Raw genomic sequence first — 14,850 nt, 5'->3', positions numbered from 1 at the left:
AGGTAGTCATCTTTAGTATTATTAATCCTAGAGACATCTATTAAAAAACATGCCTGAAAAATAATGAAATATTTTCCTATTAAAAAACATGCCTGAAAAAATGAAATATTTTCCTCTAATAATATGCATTATTGAATTTGAAGATGCTTTACGGCCTTACTCTCAGATTACAAGAATTTATATTTTTTGTTACTTATACTTTTATAACATAAGAGGCAAATTTATCTCTTAGACTTCCATGCAGTTATTGAACAAAAGGAGCCTTTTAATGCAGCTTAATGGTGCATGGACCATGGTTTACACCTATTAGCATGGTATAATAGTGCATGCACTCTCAGCAGTACCCACCCTTCTCATAACAATATGTTGTTTTCCTTTGCATTGTGAAATTAGGTACCTAATGTTATTTCTTATAACTTATTACACACCACAATGTTTTGTTGTCACTCTGCTTATACTATTGAAGTTCTTGCACACACTATACCAAATATATAGAAGAGTAACAGTAGTCAGCAGGTGAGAGTTTACTTAAAGTAAATAGCAAAATGTAAGCTAAGATGCACAGGAAAATTGTGTAGAAAGATTAAAAATGAAGAATATAATCACGTACATCACCATTATTAAAACCTGGAAAATGTGGATAAATATCAAGAGACTTGGTTCACAATTGCCAAGCACCAGCTGATTGTTTTATGCTAGTGAAGCTGCAACAAGAACTTGATACCCTGATCATTTAGGCAGTTACTTGCGGGTACTCCAACACAGTCACCACAGCCAGACTGATCAGAAGTTTTTATTACTTGATGACTCTTTAATATTGCACATTGTGTGCTTAGTTCAACAGTATTAAGACACAATATGTTTAACACTGTGCAATGTAAATTTATGTGATGCATATCTATGCTTAAGTTTTGTGTATTCAAATATGACACATGCCACCATTTTGGGCCTTAGCTTAACTGTTTAGGTTAACTACCACCTCCTCACACATAGGAAAAAATGTAGGTGTTTGCAATGCATGATGGGTAACACTACCTCAACAGAACATGTAAATAAAAGAATTTTGTTAAAGAATGTGCTTGTATCAACAAATAAGCTGTGGAACTAGCAGGAAGATGGCTTATTTTGTTGTCAGATGCTTGTAAAATATTTTAAATCAATGTCATTGGTGTTAGACCAATCTAACTTGGCAGTACATAGTAGGCAGTTACCATTACGCAGTGGAAAGACTGCTGTTGCAGATATGTATCTTTTCTTTGCAACATTAATGTTAATACCACATACTCCTCTCAGGGGTCATTCCAGGAAGGGTTGGAGGCAGTAGATATAGGAAGTTTTGAGTGCTAGGGGCTTGAACATCCAGTGAACTTGTGTGAGTGCATTAAAATGGAGTGGAAACCAGTGGTTTTTATGACTCGCCTTACTGTTGGAGTGTGAGCAAGGTAATATCTATTAAGGGATTCAAGGAAAACTGGCTTGCCAGACTTGAGTGGTGTAGGTGTGAAATACAGTTACTGCACTTTGAATGATGTATGTGGATATAGCAGTTTTCACTATATCATCTGAACTATGATGTCAGCTCATGTTTAGTAAGGCAGTGATTGAATGAATGACAGTGAATGCTTTTCCTTTTTCTTTTTTTGGTCGCTTTACCTTGGTGGGAGATGACCGGTGCATTAAAAATATACCATAATAACAATAATAATACACACTGTAATTATATTAATTACTTATGAACAGCATATTATTAACCCTTAAACTGTCCAAGCAGGTAAACTCCAGGCAGATCTATGTTCACATGCGTAGTGCTCCAAAAGTAGATCTACGTTTCTTTTACATATTTTCAAATATAACAAAAAAAAAGTAGATCAAAGTTTTTTTACACGTTTTCAAATGAAAAAAAAAAGATTACTTTTTTTACATACTTTCAAATGTTGAAAAAACGTAGATCTACGTTTGGACAGTTTAAGGGTTAATGTACACAAGCATAATTGGATGAAAATATCCCTGTTGGCCTCTTTAAGGGAGACTCCTTGGCACAGTGAAGAGGTTCATGGTCTGACCAAACCTAATTACCCCCCAATCCCCCCCTTCCCTATCCCATCCTCCCCATCCCCCCTTTTCCCTTTCCTCGTCCTCTCCCCATTCCTCTCCGATCCCCTTTGGGATTCTTCCCACAGGCACTCTAGTTTCTAGGTAGGGGGAAGGGTACCGTGGTTCATCCCATTCCGTTGAGGTCCTTAGTGGTGGTGTAGTTTGCCGTGGAATCTGGATTTCCTGGAGATGTCCCATTTCCTCTCTGGTCTCCCAGGAGGTGGCTTTGGGTATCTTTTAGGTGACGGGTGTATCTCTGGAAGCTGCTTTTCGGATTCCAAGGGGTCGTGACCAAAGGAGGTATGCTTTGTGGTAGGTATCCGGCCACCCTCTCTTTTGTCCACCGAGGTGGCTCGGTGGTCTCCCCCCCCCCCCTACTTTGGTACATTCCATTGTCTCCCTGATCTTTACTCACCCTCCTCCTTCCATCTCCAGTATTGTTCCACATACAATGTCCTTGTCCTCTGAAATGCTTGAAGCTATCTCCAAATATGTTGAGGAAACTAGACCATTGATAGACACCAATCCACTTCCTGTTCCTCCTCTTCACTCTTCTCCATCTGCACAACTCCTTTCTTCCTAGCATCCCAATCCTTCGCTGCTTGTGCATTTTCTGCTGCCTCCACATGTGGACTTTTTTAACTCTTCTAATTCATAGATACCTCTGCCTTCAGATTACTTGTATCTTCCTCTTCGCAAATCATGGCTTATTTACAGTGGAATATCTGTGGCCTCAGAGGTAACTGGGGTGAGCTTCAGGTGGTGCTTTCCTAGTTTTTCCCTGTTTGTATTTGTTTACAAGAACTTGAAATATGCTCCACTGTTATCCATCCCACCTCGGATTATGTTTTATTATATTCATAGGATCCTTTTCCCAATGGAACCTTTAATGAAAGTGCACTTCTTATATGCACCAGTATTCCATACCATCAGCTCTTTGTTCATACTTCACTGCATTACAATGCTGCCCAAATCCACTTGAATAAGTGGTATACAATCTGTTCTTTGTATCTCTCTCCTTCTTAGGTATTATCTATCCCAGATGTTGCATCTCTGGTTTAATGCTCACCATTTCCTTCGGGGGGGGGGGGGTCTCACTATGACTCCTGCGGCATTCAGTTGGAGGTTTTTCTCACGTCTCTCCCACTCCATGTTTTAAATATGGGTACTCCCACCCATTTTGATCCTTGCACTCATTCTCTCTCTTGCATCGATCTCTCAGTTTGCTCTTCCTCAACTGTACTAGACCTTACCTGGTCTGTCCTCCCAGACTTGCATAACAGCAATCATTTTCCAAGTATCCTAACCTCTCCTTTGTATTCACCACCTCCTCGTCGCCCACACTGGCAATTTGACCGAGAGATTTGGGACCCTTACTCGTGTCAAACTGCTTTTAGTGAGGATCCTTCTTTGGCCTCCATTGATGAGTTTTTACACCTCTTCTCGACCTCAGTTTTAGCTGCAGCTTCACATTCTATACCCCAAACCTTGGGCAGGCATTCTCAGAGGTGTGTGACTTAGTGGTCTCCTGCTTGTGCTCAGGCAGTAAATCTGAAACACACTGCATGGGGTAGGTACCGGTACAATAGAACCACAGAGCAACTCCTTGATTTTAAGCAGAAGAGAGTGATCGCCTGCCATGTCATCCGTGACACTAAACACACGGGATTGTGTTTCTACTGTCACTTCGGCTTCTTCTATGAGTGCAGTCTGAAAAAAAGTACAGGAACTGAGCGATAAATACTCTCCCAACACGGCTCCCCTTCTTTAGGTTGCTGGTGTTGCTATAGTAAACCCTCTTGGTGTTTCCACCAAAATTGGTAATCGTCTTGTCCGTATCTCTCAAGGGCTCCATCTATGGCCCTCGTTTCTTTCCTCCAAGTCTGCCAGAGCTTTAGAGCTCTTAAACTTTTCTTCTATCAGAGAAGAATCTTATAATGTGCCTTTTACACTTCTGGAACTGGAGGCAACACACTCCGCTTGCCAATCATCCACAGCTGGGCCTGACAGCATTCATATTCATACGCTACAACATTTACGTCAGTCAGCCCGTATTGTCCTCTTATTACTCTTTAATATTATTTGGTCGCAAGGAGTTCTTCCCCAGATGTGGAAATCTGCCATTGTTCTCCCTTTCTACAAACCGGGTACTATGCGACATGATGCCTCCCACTATCATCCCATTGCTCTTACTAGTGCAGTTTGCAGAGTAATGGAACGTCTGATAAACAGACATTTGAGGTGGTATTTAGAGAGAGAGAATAATCTCTCCACTAGTCAATATGACTTTCATGAGGGCCGTTCTACCACTGGCCCCTTACTACATTTGGATACGTATGTTCATAATGCCTCTGCCAATAACCACTCAGTTATCGACATCTTTTTTGACCTCGAGAAGTCGTATGACACAACTTGGAGGCATAACATCTTGGCCCAGGCCCACTTCTTAGGCCTCTGAGGCAATCTACCATTTTTCCTTAAGAACTTCTTAACTGAGAGACTTTCCGTGTTTGGGTTAATAATATGCTTTCATAAGAACATAAGAAAGAAGGAACACTGCAACAGGCCTACTGACCCATGTGGAGCAGGTCCATGTCTCCCCGTCCCCTGGATTAGACCAATGACCCACCCCCCCGGATTAGCCCAATGACCCACCCAGTCTGGTCACCTCCACCCAAGGAAGGAGCATGGCACCAGACCCATCAGCACAAGCTAGACAGTCCCAACTCACACCCACTCATGTATTTATCTAACCTATTTTTAAAACTACACAACGTTTTAGCCTGAATAACTGTACTCGGGAGTTTGTTCCACTCATCCACAGCTCTATTACCAAACCAGTGCTTTCCTATATCCTTCCTGAATCTGAATTTTTCCAACTTGAAACCATTGCTGCCAGTCCTGTCTTGGCTGGAAATTTTCAGCACGCTATTTACATCCCCTTCATTTATTCCTTTTTTCCATTTATACACCTCGATCATATCCCCCCTAATTCTATGCCTTTAGAGAGAGTGCAGATTCAGGGCCCTCAGTCTATCTTCATAGGGAAGATTTCTGATGGTTTAGAAAGACACGTAAGCAAACACTATAACATATTTATTAGAAAACGTTTCGGTCCTGGGACCTTGATCACTTCTAACATACAGAGGTAGAAAGACATTATATATATAGGCGGAGAGTGAGATGTGACGCACGTGACCTGAGGAATGTCATAAGAACATAAGAATGGAGGAACACTGTAGAAGGCCTACTGGCTCATGTGAGGCAGGTCTTTATCAGAACAACCTCTACCTATGATGAGGACGGGTAGACGATGAAATCATGTGACTCCTGTGTTGTTGGATTGGTGCTGCTTAAGTATCATGTATGCCAATGTTTTTGAAATTTTGTAGTTTCCAGTGTTGCGTTCTATAGTGTCGGTGACGGCAATTAGTGAGGCTTCTAGGCACCATCTGCGTCTGAGGTCTGGTTCTGTGAGAACGAGTTGTGCCTCATTCCAGTTCATCAAATGCCCCGTGGAGTCTCTGTGGAGGACACAGGCGTACCTTACATCGTCTCTGTTAGAGGCATTTTGATGCTCATTCAGGCGGACTGCAAGATCTCTGCCTGTCTCGCCTACATATTTCTTGGGACAGAACCCACAGGGGATAGTGTAGACGCCTGCTGTAGAAGTTAGAGGTGTGGGGCTGCGTTTCGTAGTGAGGTCTTTGATAGATGATGTGTTTATGGTGGAAACGTTGATGTTACTCATAGCAAGTGCCCGGCGAGTATTCATGGCAACATCGCCACATGGGAGTACTATGAACTGTTTAGGGGGCTGTTCCATGGGCGGTTTGTTGAGGATAGCTTGTGCCTTGAGTCTGCAATCTCGGATGAAGAAAGATGGGAACTGAAGACGTGTAAAGGCTTGTGTTATGTAAGTGCAACAAGATCAATGCAGTTGAACCATCAATAAAGTTTACACTTGAACTCGAAAATGATGGCAAACTTCCTTTCCTCGACGTTCTACTGTGCAGATCTCCCGACAGTGACAAACTTCTCTTCAAAGTGTATAGAAAACCTACCAACAAGGACGATCTTATACACTTTTATTCACACCAAGACACCCGCAATAAGAGAGGAGTCCTCATTGGCTTCTTCTTGAGAGCTCTTTGCATCTCCAGCCCTTGTTTTCTAGAAGAAGAATGCACTTACATAACACAAGCCTTTACACGTCTTCAGTTCCCATCTTTCTTCATCCGAGATTGCAGACTCAAGGCACAAGCTATCCTCAACAAACCGCCCATGGAACAGCCCCCTAAACAGTTCATAGTACTCCCATGTGGCGATGTTGCCACGAATACTCGCCGGGCACTTGCTATGAGTAACATCAACGTTTCCACCATAAACACATCATCTATCAAAGACCTCACTACGAAACGCAGCCCCACACCTCTAACTTCTACAGCAGGCATCTACACTATCCCCTGTGGGTTCTGTCCCAAGAAATATGTAGGCGAGACAGGCAGAGATCTTGCAGTCCGCCTGAATGAGCATCGAAATGCCTCTAACAGAGACGATGTAAGGTACGCCTGTGTCCTCCACAGAGACTCCACGGGGCATTTGATGAACTGGAATGAGGCACAACTCGTTCTCACCGAACCAGACCTCAGACGCCGATGGTGCCTAGAAGCCTCACTAATCGCCGTCACCGACACTATAGAACGCAACACTGGAAACTACAAAATTTCAAAAACATTGGCATACATGATACTTAAGCAGCACCAACCCAACAACACAGGAGTCACATGATTTCATCGTCTACCCGTCCTCATCATAGGTAGAGGTTGTTCTGATAAAGACCTGCCTCGCATGAGCCAGTAGGCCTTCTACAGTGTTCCTCCATTCTTATGTTCTTATGACATTCCTCAGGTCACATGCGTCACATCTCACTCTCCGCCTATATATATAATGTCTTTCTACCTCTGTATGTTAGAAGTGATCAAGGTCCCAGGACCGAAACGTTTTCTAATAAATATGTTATAATGTTTGCTTACGTGTCTTTCTAAACCAACTTGTCGGTATTTATTACCAAGGTTTATACCAAGATTTCTGATACATGGGATCATCTTTGTCATCCTCCTCTGTACGTTTTCCAGAGCATTTACATCCATTCTGTAATACTGTGACCAAAACTGAGAAGCATAGTCTAAATGAGGCCTAACCAAGGATATATAGAGTTGAAGAACAACCTGAGGACTTCTATTATTTATACTTCTAGATATGAAGCCAAGAATTCTGTTAGCTTTATTGCGAACACTAATGCACTGTTGTCTTGGTTTTAGATTACTGCTAACCAGAACTCCTAAATCCTTTTCGCAATCAGTAGTACAGTGGACCCCGGTTTACGATATTATTTCATTCCAGAAGTATGTTCAGGTGCCATTACTGAACGAATTTGTTCCCATAAGGAATATTGTGAATTAGATTAGTCCATTTCAGACACCCAAACATACACGTACAAACGCACTTACATAAATACACTTACATAATTGGTCGCATTGGGAGCTGATCGTAAAGCGGGGGTCCACTGTATTAAGATCTACATTATTTAGTTTATATGTGACATGGTATTTAACTGTCCAACATTTAGAACTTTGCATTTGTCATTATTAAACTGCATCTGCCACTTCTCCGACCATTGCATCAGTCTATTCAAATCATCCTGGAGTGCTCTAGTGTCCTCATTAGAATGAATTGGACGTCCTATTCCATGTGCCTTAAGTTTCCTCAATAGCCTCTGGTGAAGAACTCTATCGAAAGCTTTACTGAAGTCCATATACACAATATCATATTCATTACCGTGATCTACCTCCTCAAACACCTTAGTGAAAAAAGTAAATTCATAAGACAGGAATGCCCCTTTGTAAAACCGTGTTGAGATTCATTAATCAATCTGTGCCTGTCAAGATGGCTTCGAATTGCTTCGGCAATTATTGATTCCATAAATTTTCCCACTATGGAGGTAAGGCTTATTGGTCTATGGTTCAAAGCCAAGGACCTGTCACCTGCCTTGTAAATAGGTATTACATTTGCCATTTTCCACTTATCAGGCACTATGCCAGTTTGTAGTGGTATGTTAAAAAGATTAGCCAGAGGTATGCTAAGTTCCTCTTTACATTCCTTTAACACCCTTGCAAACAGCTCATCAGGGCCTGGGGATTTGTTAGGTTTTAGTTTCTCTATTTGTCTGAGGACCATGTCACTAGTTACCGCAATCATACATAGTTTATTATCATCCTGTTCTCCATAATCTATTATTTCAGGAATATCGCTAGTATTTTCCTGGGTGAAAACTGAGAGGAAGTAGGTATTGAGAATTTCACACATATCCTTATCACTGTCAGTGATCTGAACAGAGTTACTCTTAAGTGGGCCAATCTTGTCCCTAATCTTCTGTATACCTGAAAGAACCCTTTTGGGTTAGTCTTTGAATCCCTTGCAACCTTAGCCTCATAATCCCTTTTTGCTTTTCTTATTCCTTTCTTTATTTCTCTCTTTAATTGAATATATTGATTTCTTAACTGCCCATCCCCTCTTTTGATACTCCTATATATGCTTCTCTTTTGACCAATGAGATGTTTTAATCTATTGTTCATCCATTTGGGATCATTTTTGTTAGATCTAATTTCCCTGCTCAGAACAAAAGATGTCTGGGCAGCTAGAACTATGCTCTGAAAAACTGAAGGTGTCCTCCAGCGACGTGTTCTGAGCACAACACTTTTTCTCCTTTCTTTAAATGATGTGGTATCTATTCTTCCATCTAATATTTGGTCATCACTCTATGTTGATGACGTTGCTGTAGCTTGTGCAGGTGCTGACTGTCACCTCATTGCAGTTTCTCTCCAGCTTGTGGTCAGCTGTGTTACCAATTGGGCCACTACTCTTGGGTTTAAATTTTCGAGTACTAAAACTCACCAAATTACTTTCACTAGACGTTCTGTCGTCTCTGATCATCCATTGTACCTACATATATGGCTCGCGTATCCCAGAACATGATACGGTCAGGTTTCTCAACCTTCTGTTTGATCGTCGGTTATCCTGGAAACCTCACATTACCTCTCTGAAGGCAACTTGTCATAGCCAGCTGAACCTCCTTAAAACCCTCGCTCATCTTTCATGAGGGGCTGATTGTAGAATTCTCCTTCGACTACATTCAGCCCTAATTTTATTGAAACTCAGTTATGGCAACTAGATATATTCAGTGGCCTTCCTGCAACTCTTTCTAGCCTTAACCCCATCCATCACCAGGGATTACGTTTATGCCTTGATGCTTTTCACTCTCCACAGGTTGAGAGCCTCTATGCACAGGCGAATATTCCATCCTTGACCAATCGCCGTGATGCTCATTGCCTTTGCTATTATGTTCACTCTCATGACCTCCAGAATCCTTCCATATACATGTATGTATAGGATTGTCACTGATGTTAGTATATGTTCTTTATTTGTTCATTGCTCCTGTTTACTCCATCCCCTTTCTTTTCACATACATTTGCTCTTGTCTTCTCTTCAGTTTCACACCTTTCTATGTTCATGTAGCATCTCACTTTTCTCTACCCCCTTGGGAAGTTCCAACGGTTCGTGTCTGTTCTTTCCCACTGCCATGCACGAAAGCCCAACTGCCTACAGTGGCTTCTCGCTCTCATTTTCTTAACCACTTCTGATCTCATTCTCATGCCATTGCAGTGTACCCCAGTGGTTCCAAGTCTTCTGACGGTGTCCGATTTGCAGCAGTGTTTCCGGAAAGCATCTTGCAAGGGCATTTATTATCCTCGGCTAGCATTTTTACAGCTGAATTGTATGTCATTCTCATAGCACTTATCTGTATTGCATCTATGCCTGTGTCACCATTTTTGGTCGTTTCAGACTCCCTTAGTGCTTTACAGGCTATACCGTATCTAGCAGGCACAAAGATATTGTTTTTTGTTGGGCCCCCGGTCATGTTGATGTACAGGGGAATGAACAGGCAGACACTGCTGCCTGGTCAGCAGTACATGACCTCCCAGTTTCATTTAGAGGTGTTCCATTCACAGACTATTTTGCTGTAATTGCTACCCACCTTTGCACCCATTCCTGGAGTCTACCTGGAGGGCATTCCGGGGATCATCGCCCCCACCATCTGGTCCACGACCAGGCCTCCCGGTGGATCAAGGTCTGATCAATGAGGCTGTTACTGCTGGCCGCATGCAATCCAACGTACGAACCACAGCCCGGCTGATCCGGCACCGTCTTTACGTATCTGTCCAGCTCCCTCTTGAAGACAACCAGGGGTCTTCCTGTAATGCCCCTTATTGCTGGTGGGAGGCTGTTGAACAGTCTTGGGGCCCCAGACACTTACTGTGTTTTCTAGTAGTGTACCAGTATGTTGCATCGCCTGCCAAGCCTTTTGCTTTTGTATGGAGTGATTGCTGTGTGCATATTAGGGACCAGTCCCTACACCCTTCCAGGTGTAGATTATGATATCTCTCTCTCTCGCCTGCACTTTAGTGAGTACAAGTCAAGTGCAACATTGTTGGTTTGATCTGCTACATAACAAATTACATTCTGTTAAACCAAGTATAGGTTTTTGGCCATCTTCTTGTCATAGTTGTCAAGGTTGGGAGACTACTCTCTCCTGACATCGCATTGGCCACACTCGTCTTACTCACGGATATCTCATGGAGAGGTGCCCTGTCCTACTCTAAGAACTGTCAGGTTCCAGTTTCTGTTAGCCATATTCTGTTGGACTGCCCAATTTATCAACGTGCATGCAGAATTTACCTCCAGTGTCATCACCACTCTACTGTCCTTACTTTACCTTCCCCTCTTGCTGATGGACCCTCTGTTAACCCACTCTCTCTCATTGACTTTTTGACATCGACTGATTTACTGCACAAACTCTGTTGATGATGCCTCTAGCACTCCTCACAGCCCTTTCTACCTCAATCTCTTGCTACCCTCTACCTCTGGACTATCCACTACCCCGCTGCACTCCATGACCTGATAATTATCCCCCTCCCTCTTGCTACCCAATACCCCTGCACCCTTCCCCGCCCTGCTGCGCTGTATTGACCCTTGTAGATTTAGCATTTCTTTTAGATTATAATGCTAATCTTTCTTGGCATATACAGTATGCACAACATACTTTAATCTGGCTACATAACAGAAGGGCCAATGAAAGGTGAATGTTTTAGTAATGTATTATAAAACAAAAATTGATGACACAGATTTAAACTTGGGCTAAAAGTTATTTAAAGGTATTTTGAAGTCTGATTTGTAACATCCTAGGTAGTAGGTTGGTAGACATCAGCCGCCCAGGGAGGTACAGTGGACCCCTGCATAACGATTACCTCCGAATGCGACCAATTATGTAAGTGTATTTATGTAAGTGCGTTTGTACGTGTATGTTTGGGGGTCTGAAATGGACTAATCTACTTCACAATATTTCTTATGGGAACAAATTCGGTCAGTACTGGCACCTGAACATACTTCTGGAGTGAAAAAATATCGTTAACCGGGGGTCCACTGTACTACCGTCCTGCCAAGTGAGTGTAAAATGGAAGCTTGTAATTTTTTTACGTGATGGTAGGATTGTTGGTGTCTTTTTTCTGTCATGTGGACATGCAAGATTTCAGGCACATCTTGCTACTTCTACTTACACTTAGGTCACACTACACATGCATGTACAAGTATATATATTCACACTCCTCTGGGTTTTCTTCTATTTTCTTACTAGTTCTTATTTATCTCCTTTTATCTCCATGGGAAAATGGAACAGAATTCTTCCTCCGTAAGCCTTGCATGTCGTAAGAGGTGACTTAACATGCCAGGAGCAAGGGGCTAGTAACCCCTTATGTATACATTACTAAAGTTAACAAGAGAAACTTTTGTTTTTCTTTTTGGACCACCCTGTTTCAATGGGATATGGCTGGTTTGTTGAAATATGAAGAAAGATTTATAACATTTGTATTATAGTAATTGAAAGGTAATTGTATTTTGAATATTCAGAAGTTAAAGCATCAGGACACTTAAGCTGGGCACAGAGTATTTGACTTATTTTTTTATAGTATATTATTTATTGCTTTTTTGTTTTATCTGGTAAACTTGTGTAATAATGGCCCTTTTACTTGCATAAAAAATTATATTGTTATTATAGATATTCAGTTGAACATTTATTTATTTATTTATTTATTTATAATTTGAGCACACATACAGAGGTACAAAAAAATACAGATAAGAGCAGCATGCCAAAGCCACTTATACTATGCATAGCATTACGGGCTGGCTTAAAATTAACTTAAGATTAACTAAGCAATGATGAAATCAGTGAAAAACATTAATGTAAACAGATTACTATAAAGCACAAGTGAGTATTACAAAGACAGGTCATATGGTTGCATGCATTGTTGTAAATTCAGTAGAATGGAGTATTCTGTTAGGTAGTGTATTTAAAAAATAATAAAGTTAGATTGGGTTTTAGGTTTAACATTTATGTGATATAATCGTGAGAAACATTTAAGATATACAATTTATAAGGTTCAGTTATTCAGTATTTATTTGGTTTTGGGTGAGTAAGTGATCTTTGAGAAGAGACTTGAATTTATAAACAGGTAGTGTTTCTTTTATATTTACAGGTAATGAATTCCAGATTTTAGGGCCTTTTATGTGCATTGAGTTTTTGCATAGCGTGAGAGATGGTAAACCTCTTGTTTAATTGATAATTATCAAAGTGGAATTTGTCTCTTACTTTGTGTTAGCATTTCAGTTTAGGGCTTTAAATATGTCGAGTGAACAGTAAAATTTGTGGTTGACATTTACATTTACTGTAGTTTGTTTATAGATTTGAATAAGAGCAATGAGTGTTGTTAATAGTTTTAGTTTATGGCTGTACTAGCTGTTTTGTTGAGGTGAGTTACTGATATAGTCTCCTGGTTCAAATACCACTTGCAAAATATAAAAACTAGATCAAGTTTAGAGAAATGCTACGAAATAACTCAGAGCTAAGAAATGCCCTTACGAAGACAAATTGAAAACACACAAAATATGCTCCTTAGTTGATGTGATAAACATAAAATAATGAAAGGATATGCAAGTAAAATTTTTTTTGAACCATTGACAAGTAAAAAAAAAAAAAAGGGTGCTGAAAGTATGCTAGAGAATATTTCTTAAAGATGGAGTGATAAACCATTGACTAAGGAAAGCAGATTATGGTAGTGTGCCGCCGCCACCACTGCTGACGACTGTATTATACAGGAGTTGCACCAATATACAGTGCAACCCCAGTTATAGGCTGTCATGGAAATTGGCCAATTCGGAAATCAAGCACTTTTATTGGTGAAATTTTGCTCCGGATATCAGCCATGCTCTCGGATATAGGCCATATGAGACGTCTCACCACCGACGGGCGACGCTCTTCCTCACGCGTATCACACTCAGTCTGCGCGTCTCTCTCGTTGGATTAAGAATACTTCACGGCTTCATCCATTGTTTCTGGTGTTTTTTGTTGATTGCAACTGTGAAATAAGCAACCCTGGGCCCAAAGAAAGTTCCTAGTAAAGTTCCTTTGGTAAAGAAAGTGAGAAACACCATGGAATTTAAGAAAGAAGTTGTTGAAAAGTATGAGAGTGGTGTTCCAGTGCTAGAACTTGCCAGGATGTATGGGAAATCCAAATCAACAATCACTTCCATCCTGGGAAAGAAAATAGAAATCAAGGAAGCTAATGTTGCAAAAGGAAGTATAGCAGGGAGGCAGGGAGTGCAGCAGGCAGGCAGGGTGTGGCATGGAGGGAGGGAGTGTAGCAGGGAAACAGTGTGTGTGGAAGGGAGGCAGGGAGTGTAGCAGGAAGGCAGGGGGGTGTAGCATGGAGAGGAGGGAGTGTAGCAGGGAAACAAGGAGTGTGGAAGGGAGGCAGGGAGTGTAGCATGGAAAGAGGGAGTGTAGCATGGAGGGAGGGAGTGTGGCATGAAGGGAGGGAGTGTGGCATGGAGGGAGGGAGTGTAGCAGGCAGGCAGGCAGGGAGTGTAGTAGGGAGGCAGGGTGTAGCAGGGAGTGTAGGAGGACAGCATGGAGTGTAGCAGGCATGCAGGGAGTGTAGCATGGAGTCAGGGAGTGTAGCAGGCAGGCACAATTCTATTGTGTTTCTCGCCTTCTTTATCAAAGGGCTGGTACTAGCAGCTTTTTTTGGGCCCATGGTGGCTTATTTAGCAGCCACACACAATAAACAAGTGCAAAATAACAATGTATTATTACGAAATGTTTCGTATTACCTCTCATGGTAATGTTCATTTGCCGAGAAACAATGCCACACTGACTCTGAATGCGTCTGGGAGGCTTTGTGTGCATGGGGCCACTGGGACACGTCCCATACGACCTCCGAAATCCAAGGGAAATCACGAAAACCAAGGCTATATTTTGACAAAAAAAAAGTTGCCAATAACCAAAATTCACGAAAACTGAGGCTCAAGAAAACCAAGGGTCCACTGTAGTTGGAGACCTCCGTATATGACAAATTAATCACTGAAGACCATGCACATAACTCCCATAATTACAAGTTGATTATCAAGTGATTTTACCTTGGCTATATGGTCTGCTTGGTGTTAATACATCTGTCAAACACACTGCTGCTGTTTTATGATCTGCTTGGTGTTAATACATCTGTCAAACACACTGCTGCTGTTTTATGATCTGCTTGGTGTTAATACATCTGTCAAACACACTGCTGCTGTTTTATGATCTGC

General features: G+C 41.6%; 1 protein-coding gene across 9 annotated transcripts in view; it reads left to right on the top strand.

Moving 5' to 3' along the window:
- hppy (MAP4K3-like protein hppy) overlaps window positions 1-14,850 on the top strand; it is a 344,184-nt gene that overhangs the window by 211,696 nt on the left and 117,638 nt on the right. The gene's annotated exons all lie outside the window — the stretch shown is intronic.

Source organism: Cherax quadricarinatus, chromosome 39 (genome assembly GCF_038502225.1).
Source record: "Cherax quadricarinatus isolate ZL_2023a chromosome 39, ASM3850222v1, whole genome shotgun sequence".
In the NCBI taxonomy this organism is placed as follows: domain Eukaryota; kingdom Metazoa; phylum Arthropoda; class Malacostraca; order Decapoda; family Parastacidae; genus Cherax; species Cherax quadricarinatus.
This window is presented reverse-complemented; position numbering and strand designations above follow the sequence as displayed.